Raw genomic sequence first — 15,000 nt, 5'->3', positions numbered from 1 at the left:
ATCCATACGATTCATTCACTAGTGCCGCCCCTCACTAGGTTTATAATTGTTATATCATTGATATACAATTTATTTCTATATATATGGCATTTATATGCCATATCCATACAATGCATTCACATTTCAATGTATATTTACTTGTTATACATTATTATGCCTTATAGGTATTATACCTATAAGCCATATCCATACGATTCACTTATATAAATATATGTATATTTTTCTATACATAATTTTTTTTTATTTTTGTATGGATTTCTATGCATATCCATAGTTTATATGGATATGCTTGGCGTTCTATATAGTATTGACAAATTCATATGCATAACATAAGTTTTGACCAATACGAGGAGGGGCCCGCCAACGACCACCTCCCTATAGTAGTTTTTTACCCCACGCACTATTGCGTGCCTGTTTACAGTACTAGTGCCAGCTATCACTAGGTTTATATATCGTGTTTCAGTGATATATGGGTAAATTCTACCATTTATTCTTATGTATATGGCATTTCTATGCCATATTTATACAATCCATTCATATCTTAATGTATATTTATTATATTATACATTATTATGCCTTATAGGTATTATACCTATAAGCCATATCCATACGATTCATTCACTAGTGCCGCCCCTCACTAGGTTTATAATTGTTATATCATTGATATACAATTTATTTCTATATATATGGCATTTATATGCCATATCCATACAATGCATTCACATTTCAATGTATATTTACTTGTTATACATTATTATGCCTTATAGGTATTATACCTATAAGCCATATCCATACGATTCACTTATATAAATATATGTATATTTTTTTCTATACATAATTTTTTTTTACTTTTGTATGGATTTCTATGCATATCCATAGTTTATATGGATATGCTTGGCGTTCTATATAGTATTGACAAATTCATATGCATAACATAAGTTTTGACCAATACGAGGAGGGGCCCGCCAACGACCACCTCCCTATAGTAGTTTTTTACCCCACGCACTATTGCGTGCCTGTTTACAGTACTAGTGCCAGCTATCACTAGGTTTATATATCGTGTTTCAGTGATATATGGGTAAATTCTACCATTTATTCTTATGTATATGGCATTTCTATGCCATATTTATACAATCCATTCATATCTTAATGTATATTTATTATATTATACATTATTATGCCTTATAGGTATTATACCTATAAGCCATATCCATACGATTCATTCACTAGTGCCGCCCCTCACTAGGTTTATAATTGTTATATCATTGATATACAATTTATTTCTATATATATGGCATTTATATGCCATATCCATACAATGCATTCACATTTCAATGTATATTTACTTGTTATACATTATTATGCCTTATAGGTATTATACCTATAAGCCATATCCATACGATTCACTTATATAAATATATGTATATTTTTCTATACATAATTTTTTTTTACTTTTGTATGGTTTTCTATGCATATCCATAGTTTATATGGATATGCTTGGCGTTCTATATAGTATTGACAAATTCATATGCATAACATAAGTTTTGACCAATACGAGGAGGGGCCCGCCAACGACCACCTCCCTATAGTAGTTTTTTACCCCACGCACTATTGCGTGCCTGTTTACAGTACTAGTGCCAGCTATCACTAGGTTTATATATCGTGTTTCAGTGATATATGGGTAAATTCTACCATTTATTCTTATGTATATGGCATTTCTATGCCATATTTATACAATCCATTCATATCTTAATGTATATTTATTATATTATACATTATTATGCCTTATAGGTATTATACCTATAAGCCATATCCATACGATTCATTCACTAGTGCCGCCCCTCACTAGGTTTATAATTGTTATATCATTGATATACAATTTATTTCTATATATATGGCATTTATATGCCATATCCATACAATGCATTCACATTTCAATGTATATTTACTTGTTATACATTATTATGCCTTATAGGTATTATACCTATAAGCCATATCCATACGATTCACTTATATAAATATATGTATATTTTTCTATACATAATTTTTTTTTACTTTTGTATGGTTTTCTATGCATATCCATAGTTTATATGGATATGCTTGGCGTTCTATATAGTATTGACAAATTCATATGCATAACATAAGTTTTGACCAATACGAGGAGGGGCCCGCCAACGACCACCTCCCTATAGTAGTTTTTTACCCCACGCACTATTGCGTGCCTGTTTACAGTACTAGTGCCAGCTATCACTAGGTTTATATATCGTGTTTCAGTGATATATGGGTAAATTCTACCATTTATTCTTATGTATATGGCATTTCTATGCCATATTTATACAATCCATTCATATCTTAATGTATATTTATTATATTATACATTATTATGCCTTATAGGTATTATACCTATAAGCCATATCCATACGATTCATTCACTAGTGCCGCCCCTCACTAGGTTTATAATTGTTATATCATTGATATACAATTTATTTCTATATATATGGCATTTATATGCCATATCCATACAATGCATTCACATTTCAATGTATATTTACTTGTTATACATTATTATGCCTTATAGGTATTATACCTATAAGCCATATCCATACGATTCACTTATATAAATATATGTATATTTTTCTATACATAATTTTTTTTTACTTTTGTATGGATTTCTATGCATATCCATAGTTTATATGGATATGCTTGGCGTTCTATATAGTATTGACAAATTCATATGCATAACATAAGTTTTGACCAATACGAGGAGGGGCCCGCCAACGACCACCTCCCTATAGTAGTTTTTTACCCCACGCACTATTGCGTGCCTGTTTACAGTACTAGTGCCAGCTATCACTAGGTTTATATATCGTGTTTCAGTGATATATGGGTAAATTCTACCATTTATTCTTATGTATATGGCATTTCTATGCCATATTTATACAATCCATTCATATCTTAATGTATATTTATTATATTATACATTATTATGCCTTATAGGTATTATACCTATAAGCCATATCCATACGATTCATTCACTAGTGCCGCCCCTCACTAGGTTTATAATTGTTATATCATTGATATACAATTTATTTCTATATATATGGCATTTATATGCCATATCCATACAATGCATTCACATTTCAATGTATATTTACTTGTTATACATTATTATGCCTTATAGGTATTATACCTATAAGCCATATCCATACGATTCACTTATATAAATATATGTATATTTTTCTATACATAATTTTTTTTTACTTTTGTATGGTTTTCTATGCATATCCATAGTTTATATGGATATGCTTGGCGTTCTATATAGTATTGACAAATTCATATGCATAACATAAGTTTTGACCAATACGAGGAGGGGCCCGCCAACGACCACCTCCCTATAGTAGTTTTTTACCCCACGCACTATTGCGTGCCTGTTTACAGTACTAGTGCCAGCTATCACTAGGTTTATATATCGTGTTTCAGTGATATATGGGTAAATTCTACCATTTATTCTTATGTATATGGCATTTCTATGCCATATTTATACAATCCATTCATATCTTAATGTATATTTATTATATTATACATTATTATGCCTTATAGGTATTATACCTATAAGCCATATCCATACGATTCATTCACTAGTGCCGCCCCTCACTAGGTTTATAATTGTTATATCATTGATATACAATTTATTTCTATATATATGGCATTTATATGCCATATCCATACAATGCATTCACATTTCAATGTATATTTACTTGTTATACATTATTATGCCTTATAGGTATTATACCTATAAGCCATATCCATACGATTCACTTATATAAATATATGTATATTTTTCTATACATAATTTTTTTTTACTTTTGTATGGATTTCTATGCATATCCATAGTTTATATGGATATGCTTGGCGTTCTATATAGTATTGACAAATTCATATGCATAACATAAGTTTTGACCAATACGAGGAGGGGCCCGCCAACGACCACCTCCCTATAGTAGTTTTTTACCCCACGCACTATTGCGTGCCTGTTTACAGTACTAGTGCCAGCTATCACTAGGTTTATATATCGTGTTTCAGTGATATATGGGTAAATTCTACCATTTATTCTTATGTATATGGCATTTCTATGCCATATTTATACAATCCATTCATATCTTAATGTATATTTATTATATTATACATTATTATGCCTTATAGGTATTATACCTATAAGCCATATCCATACGATTCATTCACTAGTGCCGCCCCTCACTAGGTTTATAATTGTTATATCATTGATATACAATTTATTTCTATATATATGGCATTTATATGCCATATCCATACAATGCATTCACATTTCAATGTATATTTACTTGTTATACATTATTATGCCTTATAGGTATTATACCTATAAGCCATATCCATACGATTCACTTATATAAATATATGTATATTTTTCTATACATAATTTTTTTTTACTTTTGTATGGATTTCTATGCATATCCATAGTTTATATGGATATGCTTGGCGTTCTATATAGTATTGACAAATTCATATGCATAACATAAGTTTTGACCAATACGAGGAGGGGCCCGCCAACGACCACCTCCCTATAGTAGTTTTTTACCCCACGCACTATTGCGTGCCTGTTTACAGTACTAGTGCCAGCTATCACTAGGTTTATATATCGTGTTTCAGTGATATATGGGTAAATTCTACCATTTATTCTTATGTATATGGCATTTCTATGCCATATTTATACAATCCATTCATATCTTAATGTATATTTATTATATTATACATTATTATGCCTTATAGGTATTATACCTATAAGCCATATCCATACGATTCATTCACTAGTGCCGCCCCTCACTAGGTTTATAATTGTTATATCATTGATATACAATTTATTTCTATATATATGGCATTTATATGCCATATCCATACAATGCATTCACATTTCAATGTATATTTACTTGTTATACATTATTATGCCTTATAGGTATTATACCTATAAGCCATATCCATACGATTCACTTATATAAATATATGTATATTTTTCTATACATAATTTTTTTTTACTTTTGTATGGTTTTCTATGCATATCCATAGTTTATATGGATATGCTTGGCGTTCTATATAGTATTGACAAATTCATATGCATAACATAAGTTTTGACCAATACGAGGAGGGGCCCGCCAACGACCACCTCCCTATAGTAGTTTTTTACCCCACGCACTATTGCGTGCCTGTTTACAGTACTAGTGCCAGCTATCACTAGGTTTATATATCGTGTTTCAGTGATATATGGGTAAATTCTACCATTTATTCTTATGTATATGGCATTTCTATGCCATATTTATACAATCCATTCATATCTTAATGTATATTTATTATATTATACATTATTATGCCTTATAGGTATTATACCTATAAGCCATATCCATACGATTCATTCACTAGTGCCGCCCCTCACTAGGTTTATAATTGTTATATCATTGATATACAATTTATTTCTATATATATGGCATTTATATGCCATATCCATACAATGCATTCACATTTCAATGTATATTTACTTGTTATACATTATTATGCCTTATAGGTATTATACCTATAAGCCATATCCATACGATTCACTTATATAAATATATGTATATTTTTCTATACATAATTTTTTTTTACTTTTGTATGGTTTTCTATGCATATCCATAGTTTATATGGATATGCTTGGCGTTCTATATAGTATTGACAAATTCATATGCATAACATAAGTTTTGACCAATACGAGGAGGGGCCCGCCAACGACCACCTCCCTATAGTAGTTTTTTACCCCACGCACTATTGCGTGCCTGTTTACAGTACTAGTGCCAGCTATCACTAGGTTTATATATCGTGTTTCAGTGATATATGGGTAAATTCTACCATTTATTCTTATGTATATGGCATTTCTATGCCATATTTATACAATCCATTCATATCTTAATGTATATTTATTATATTATACATTATTATGCCTTATAGGTATTATACCTATAAGCCATATCCATACGATTCATTCACTAGTGCCGCCCCTCACTAGGTTTATAATTGTTATATCATTGATATACAATTTATTTCTATATATATGGCATTTATATGCCATATCCATACAATGCATTCACATTTCAATGTATATTTACTTGTTATACATTATTATGCCTTATAGGTATTATACCTATAAGCCATATCCATACGATTCACTTATATAAATATATGTATATTTTTCTATACATAATTTTTTTTTACTTTTGTATGGATTTCTATGCATATCCATAGTTTATATGGATATGCTTGGCGTTCTATATAGTATTGACAAATTCATATGCATAACATAAGTTTTGACCAATACGAGGAGGGGCCCGCCAACGACCACCTCCCTATAGTAGTTTTTTACCCCACGCACTATTGCGTGCCTGTTTACAGTACTAGTGCCAGCTATCACTAGGTTTATATATCGTGTTTCAGTGATATATGGGTAAATTCTACCATTTATTCTTATGTATATGGCATTTCTATGCCATATTTATACAATCCATTCATATCTTAATGTATATTTATTATATTATACATTATTATGCCTTATAGGTATTATACCTATAAGCCATATCCATACGATTCATTCACTAGTGCCGCCCCTCACTAGGTTTATAATTGTTATATCATTGATATACAATTTATTTCTATATATATGGCATTTATATGCCATATCCATACAATGCATTCACATTTCAATGTATATTTACTTGTTATACATTATTATGCCTTATAGGTATTATACCTATAAGCCATATCCATACGATTCACTTATATAAATATATGTATATTTTTCTATACATAATTTTTTTTTACTTTTGTATGGATTTCTATGCATATCCATAGTTTATATGGATATGCTTGGCGTTCTATATAGTATTGACAAATTCATATGCATAACATAAGTTTTGACCAATACGAGGAGGGGCCCGCCAACGACCACCTCCCTATAGTAGTTTTTTACCCCACGCACTATTGCGTGCCTGTTTACAGTACTAGTGCCAGCTATCACTAGGTTTATATATCGTGTTTCAGTGATATATGGGTAAATTCTACCATTTATTCTTATGTATATGGCATTTCTATGCCATATTTATACAATCCATTCATATCTTAATGTATATTTATTATATTATACATTATTATGCCTTATAGGTATTATACCTATAAGCCATATCCATACGATTCATTCACTAGTGCCGCCCCTCACTAGGTTTATAATTGTTATATCATTGATATACAATTTATTTCTATATATATGGCATTTATATGCCATATCCATACAATGCATTCACATTTCAATGTATATTTACTTGTTATACATTATTATGCCTTATAGGTATTATACCTATAAGCCATATCCATACGATTCACTTATATAAATATATGTATATTTTTCTATACATAATTTTTTTTTACTTTTGTATGGTTTTCTATGCATATCCATAGTTTATATGGATATGCTTGGCGTTCTATATAGTATTGACAAATTCATATGCATAACATAAGTTTTGACCAATACGAGGAGGGGCCCGCCAACGACCACCTCCCTATAGTAGTTTTTTACCCCACGCACTATTGCGTGCCTGTTTACAGTACTAGTGCCAGCTATCACTAGGTTTATATATCGTGTTTCAGTGATATATGGGTAAATTCTACCATTTATTCTTATGTATATGGCATTTCTATGCCATATTTATACAATCCATTCATATCTTAATGTATATTTATTATATTATACATTATTATGCCTTATAGGTATTATACCTATAAGCCATATCCATACGATTCATTCACTAGTGCCGCCCCTCACTAGGTTTATAATTGTTATATCATTGATATACAATTTATTTCTATATATATGGCATTTATATGCCATATCCATACAATGCATTCACATTTCAATGTATATTTACTTGTTATACATTATTATGCCTTATAGGTATTATACCTATAAGCCATATCCATACGATTCACTTATATAAATATATGTATATTTTTCTATACATAATTTTTTTTTACTTTTGTATGGTTTTCTATGCATATCCATAGTTTATATGGATATGCTTGGCGTTCTATATAGTATTGACAAATTCATATGCATAACATAAGTTTTGACCAATACGAGGAGGGGCCCGCCAACGACCACCTCCCTATAGTAGTTTTTTACCCCACGCACTATTGCGTGCCTGTTTACAGTACTAGTGCCAGCTATCACTAGGTTTATATATCGTGTTTCAGTGATATATGGGTAAATTCTACCATTTATTCTTATGTATATGGCATTTCTATGCCATATTTATACAATCCATTCATATCTTAATGTATATTTATTATATTATACATTATTATGCCTTATAGGTATTATACCTATAAGCCATATCCATACGATTCATTCACTAGTGCCGCCCCTCACTAGGTTTATAATTGTTATATCATTGATATACAATTTATTTCTATATATATGGCATTTATATGCCATATCCATACAATGCATTCACATTTCAATGTATATTTACTTGTTATACATTATTATGCCTTATAGGTATTATACCTATAAGCCATATCCATACGATTCACTTATATAAATATATGTATATTTTTCTATACATAATTTTTTTTTACTTTTGTATGGATTTCTATGCATATCCATAGTTTATATGGATATGCTTGGCGTTCTATATAGTATTGACAAATTCATATGCATAACATAAGTTTTGACCAATACGAGGAGGGGCCCGCCAACGACCACCTCCCTATAGTAGTTTTTTACCCCACGCACTATTGCGTGCCTGTTTACAGTACTAGTGCCAGCTATCACTAGGTTTATATATCGTGTTTCAGTGATATATGGGTAAATTCTACCATTTATTCTTATGTATATGGCATTTCTATGCCATATTTATACAATCCATTCATATCTTAATGTATATTTATTATATTATACATTATTATGCCTTATAGGTATTATACCTATAAGCCATATCCATACGATTCATTCACTAGTGCCGCCCCTCACTAGGTTTATAATTGTTATATCATTGATATACAATTTATTTCTATATATATGGCATTTATATGCCATATCCATACAATGCATTCACATTTCAATGTATATTTACTTGTTATACATTATTATGCCTTATAGGTATTATACCTATAAGCCATATCCATACGATTCACTTATATAAATATATGTATATTTTTCTATACATAATTTTTTTTTACTTTTGTATGGATTTCTATGCATATCCATAGTTTATATGGATATGCTTGGCGTTCTATATAGTATTGACAAATTCATATGCATAACATAAGTTTTGACCAATACGAGGAGGGGCCCGCCAACGACCACCTCCCTATAGTAGTTTTTTACCCCACGCACTATTGCGTGCATGTTTACAGTACTAGTGCCAGCTATCATTAGGTTTATATATCGTGTTTCAGTGATATATGGGTAAATTCTACCATTTATTCTTATGTATGTATATGGCATTTCTATGCCATATTTATATAATTCATTCATATCTTAATTTATATTTATTATATTATACATTATTATGCCTTATAGGTATTATACCTATAAGCCATATCCATACGATTCATATACTAGTGCAGCCCCTCACTAGGTTTATATATCTCATTTTAATTATATATTGGTAAATTCTATTATTTATTCTTGTGTATATGGCACTTATATGCCGCCATATCTATAAAAATGCATTTATATTTCAATGTATATTTTCTATATTATACATTATTATGCCTTAAAAAGTTATTATACCTACCATAAGGCGATATCCATACGATTCATTTATATAAAAGATATATGTATAATTTTCTATACATAATTTTTTTTTATGAATATATGGGTTTCCTAAGCATATCCATATAATACATTTAGTTTTATATGGATTAGATTGGTCTTCTTTATTGTATTGCCAAACTCATATTGATAAAATAAGTTTTGAACAATAAGAGGATCAGCCGCCAACCAACCAACCACTGCTACCATTGGAGGAACATATACTTACTTTTTATATGTCCTCTTACTTGAATGGTCCTCTCTTTACTTGAAAATTTCATTACCATAGGAATCTATTTATACATGGAATATGATTTCCACTACTTTTTCGCGTCACTAATAATTAATATGACGATACAGACTTGCTACCATAACATAAGTCTTGAACAATAATAGGAGCAGCCGCCAACCAACCACCAACCAACCAACCACTGCTACCATTGATAGTAATTTTATATGTCCTCTTTAGTTGAATTTCAATACCATAGGAATATTTATACATGGAATATGTTTTGCCACTACTTTTTCGCGTCACTAATAATATGACGATACAGTCTTGCTACCATAACATAAGTTTTGAACAATAAGAGGAGCAGACACACCAACCAACCAACCGCGCTGCTACCATTATATATACTTATATTTATATAAGTCCTCTTTACTTGAATGGCCTCTTTACTTGAATTTCAATACCATAGGAATATTTATTTATACATGGAATATGTTTTGCCACTACTTTTTCGCGTCACTAATAATATGACGATATAGACTTGCTACCATAACATAAGTTTTGAACAATAAGAGGAGCAGACACCAACCAACCAACCGCTGCTACCATTGAATGAACCATATATACAAACTTTTATATATGTCCTCTTTACTTGAATTTTAATACCATAGGAATATTTATACATGGAATATGTTTGCCACTTTATCATCGCGTCACTAATAAGATGACGATACATTTTGTTTGTTCAATATTTACTTATATATTGATGTTTCCAATTTAGGTCTTTTATATTTCTTCTTCCCTACCTTACACACCACAAACAAAGTGGCGTGCGATGCTGCAAGCAAGCATAATGATTATGCCCGCTTGCAACATCTTTATTATCGAATCATCAAGCAAAGGATAAGCTTCAGTGGATCGCAGTATGGCAGCTGCTCAACCACTTACAACACCTTGCCTGTTACAAAAGTCGTTTACAATTGATTCTAGGCTTTGTCATTGTATTAAATAATGCTTTTATATGTAACTAGCGCGGCATCAGGTGATCAAAGATCCTCCCAATTTACTATGTTACAAATTACATTGGCATCACATCCATTGTCGTTTATAAAGTAAATTATAAACTTTAAATGGTTTAGAAGCCATACAATGCAAATTGCCCCTTATTTATCATTGCAGTCCAGCACGGATACGACCTTAGAGGCGTTCAGGCATAATCCAACGGACGTAGCGTCATACCACTGTTCGCTCGAACAAGTATTGTGCCATTGGTCCGTACCTGCGGTTCCTCTCGTACTACGCAGGAATGCTGTCGCAACAACGTTTTGTCATTAGTAGGGTAAAACTAACCTGTCTCACGACGGTCTAAACCCAGCTCACGTTCCCTTGCATGGGTGAACAATCCAACGCTTGGTGAATTTTGCTTCACAATGATAGGAAGAGCCGACATCGAAGGATCAAAAAGCGACGTCGCTATGAACGCTTGGCCGCCACAAGCCAGTTATCCCTATGGTAACTTTTCTGACACCTCTTGTTAAAAACTCTTTAAACCAAAAGGATCGATAGGCCGAGCTTTTGCTGTCCCTGTGTGTACTGAACACCGAGATCAAGTCAGCATTTGCCCTTTTGCTCTATGTGTGGTTTCTGTCCGCACTGAGCTGGCCTTGGGACACCTCCGTTATTATTTGAGAGATGTACCGCCCCAGTCAAACTCCCTACCTGGCAATGTCCTTGAATTGGATCATACCTGAGTAATTGGAGTTATACCAAATTTTCAAATCAAAAATACATAAATGCACCGTTTTATTAAAGAATTTGTTTGCGATTATATAACAAACTCGTGATACTTTGATCAAGAAGCTTGCATCAAAACCCAATACCATAAGATATAATAAATATATCCGTATAATGGCTAGGAAATGATACACGTTCCATTTAATCAAGTAAGTAAGGAAACAATAAGAGTAGTGGTATTTCATTGGCGATACCAAACCGAAGTCTAATATCTCCCACTTATTCTACACCTCTTATGTCTCCTTACACTGCCAGATTAGAGTCAAGCTCAAAAGGGTCTTCTTTCCCCGCTAATTATTCCAAGCCCGTTCCCTTGGCTGTGGTTTCGCTAGATAGTAGATAGGGACAGTAGGAATCTCGTTAATCCATTCATGCGCGTCACTAATTAGATGACGAGGCATTTGGCTACCTTAAGAGAGTCATAGTTACTCCCGCCGTTGACCCGCGCTTACTTGAATTTCTTCACTTTGACATTCAGAGCACTGGGCAGAAATCACATTGTGTCAACACCCGCTAGGGCCATCACAATGCTTTGTTTTAATTAGACAGTCGGATTCCCCAAGTCCGTGCCAGTTCTGAATTGATTGTTAATTGATAATCGTTATAATTAATAAGAACTAATTGGTTTAACCCAATTAGTATTCTTAAAAATTTTAGCAAGAAAGTTCCACAATTGGCTACGTAACTAAACTATCCGGGGAACAAGTGACCAACATAAATGCCAGACACTCTATTTACCCAGAACGAGCACATAAACCATGTTATTGTTTCCCAATCAAGCCCGACTATCTCAATCTTCAGAGCCAATCCTTATCCCGAAGTTACGGATCTAATTTGCCGACTTCCCTTACCTACATTATTCTATCGACTAGAGACTCTTCACCTTGGAGACCAGCTGCGGATATTGGTACGGCCTGTTGAGAAGTTTGCGTGTCCCCACCATAAATTTTCAAGGTCCGAGGAGAAAATATCGACACAACAGTATATGTCATGCTCTTCTAGCCCATCTACCATATCTCTCTGCGAAAGACTTCCATGGTAGTACGGCTATAAAACAGAAAAGAAAACTCTTCCGATATCTCTCGACGGCTTCTTTATGGTCGTTCCTGTTGCCAGGATGAGCACGAGGCCCATATTTAATAACAAACGGATACTCAACAGGTTACGGAATTGGAACCGTATTCCCTTTCGTTCAAAATTATTCAAGTATATTAATTAGCTTGATTTATATAATATAATTATATTTGTATGGCATTTGTGTTTTACTTGAAAATTTTCGGCTTTCGCCTTGAACTTAGGACCGACTAACTCGTGATCAACCACTGTTCACACGAAACCCTTCTCCACTTCAGTCCTCCAAGGTCTCATTCGATTATTTGCTACTACCACCAAGATCTGTACCAATGGCAGCTCCATGCAGGCTTACGCCAAACACTTCTACGCATACCATTGTACCTTCCTACTCACTAAAGTTTCAAAATTTATATCACAAGTAATATAAATCATCTACTTTAGCGGTAATGTATAGGTATACAACTTAAGCGCCATCCATTTTAAGGGCTAGTTGCTTCGGCAGGTGAGTTGTTACACACTCCTTAGCGGATTTCGACTTCCATGATCACCGTCCTGCTGTTTTAAGCAACCAACGCCTTTCATGGTATCTGCATGAGTTGTTAATTTGGGCACCGTAACATTACGTTTGGTTCATCCCACAGCGCCAGTTCTGCTTACCAAAAGTGGCCCACTGGGCACATTATATCATAACCTTGAACTTCATATCAAGAAAGTTAAGGTTCTTACCCATTTAAAGTTTGAGAATAGGTTAAGATCGTTTCGACCCTAAGGCCTCTAATCATTCGCTTTACCAGATAAGATTATTTTTATATAACATTAAAATGCACCAGCTATCCTGAGGGAAACTTCGGAAGGAACCAGCTACTAGATGGTTCGATTGGTCTTTCGCCCCCTATACTCAATTCTGACAATCGATTTGCACGTCAGAACTGTTTCGGTCTTCCATCAGGGTTTTCCCCTGACTTCAACCTGATCAAGTATAGTTCACCATCTTTCGGGTCACAGCATATATGCTCAAGGTACGTTCCAGTTTAGAGGCATAAATAATATAAATATCATTATACATAACTATATAGAACGCCCCGGGATTGTGTTAATTAGCTATAAATAGTTAAAAAACTAATCCCATTATTAGTCAAGTTAATTACGCTATTAGGTTTATATCCCAATAACTTTGCACATATGTTAGACTCCTTGGTCCGTGTTCAAGACGGGTCCCGAAGGTATCCTGAATCTTTCGCATTGTTAATCATACAAGTGCATATAATAAACACAAAAATCAATGATAATTATGCAATTATATAATTCCGAAAAAATTAACGCACTGTATTTCATATAAATCTTATCAGCACTTTATCAAATTAATAACATTTATTCTGTGTTAAAATGCAAGCAAATTAATTTGAATAAACTATAAGTTATATTTTTATGATAAATTTTGTATGCTAATAGATTACAATGTCCTTATATGGAAAAAATGCACACTATTATCATAATATTGTTTTAAATATTACAATTTTAATGATTGAATTTTCCATAACGGATATTCAGGTTCATCGGGCTTAACCTCCTAAGCAGTTTCACGTACTGTTTAACTCTCTATTCAGAGTTCTTTTCAACTTTCCCTCACGGTACTTGTTTACTATCGGTCTCATGGTTATATTTAGTTTTAGATGGAGTTTACCACCCACTTAGTGCTGCACTATCAAGCAACACGACTCTTTGGAAACATCATCTAGTAATCATTAACGTTATACGGGCCTGGACCCTCTATGGGTAAATGGCCTCATTTAAGAAGGACTTAAATCGTTTAATTTCTCATACTAGAATATTGACGCTCCATACACTGCATCTCACATTTGCCATATAGACAAAGTGACTTAGTGCTGAACTGATTTCTTTTCGCTCGCCGCTACTAAGAAATCCTGGTTAGTTTCTTTTCCTCCCCTAATTAATATGCTTTAAATTCAGGGGGTAGTCCCATATGAGTTGAGGTTGTGTATAACTTTTTTTGCAATTAATTCTTTATATATAA

General features: G+C 32.7%; 1 non-coding gene across 1 annotated transcript; it reads right to left on the bottom strand.

Moving 5' to 3' along the window:
* Positions 1-10,981: 10,981 nt before the first annotated feature.
* Positions 10,982-14,963, bottom strand: LOC119559317. Its single transcript, XR_005220720.1, has one exon. It is a non-coding gene; the product is annotated as a large subunit ribosomal RNA (ribosomal RNA).
* Between the last annotated feature and the right edge of the window lie 37 nt (positions 14,964-15,000).

The sequence above is a fragment of the Drosophila subpulchrella genome, unplaced genomic scaffold, assembly GCF_014743375.2.
Source record: "Drosophila subpulchrella strain 33 F10 #4 breed RU33 unplaced genomic scaffold, RU_Dsub_v1.1 Primary Assembly Seq203, whole genome shotgun sequence".
NCBI lineage: Eukaryota > Metazoa > Arthropoda > Insecta > Diptera > Drosophilidae > Drosophila > Drosophila subpulchrella.
This window is presented reverse-complemented; position numbering and strand designations above follow the sequence as displayed.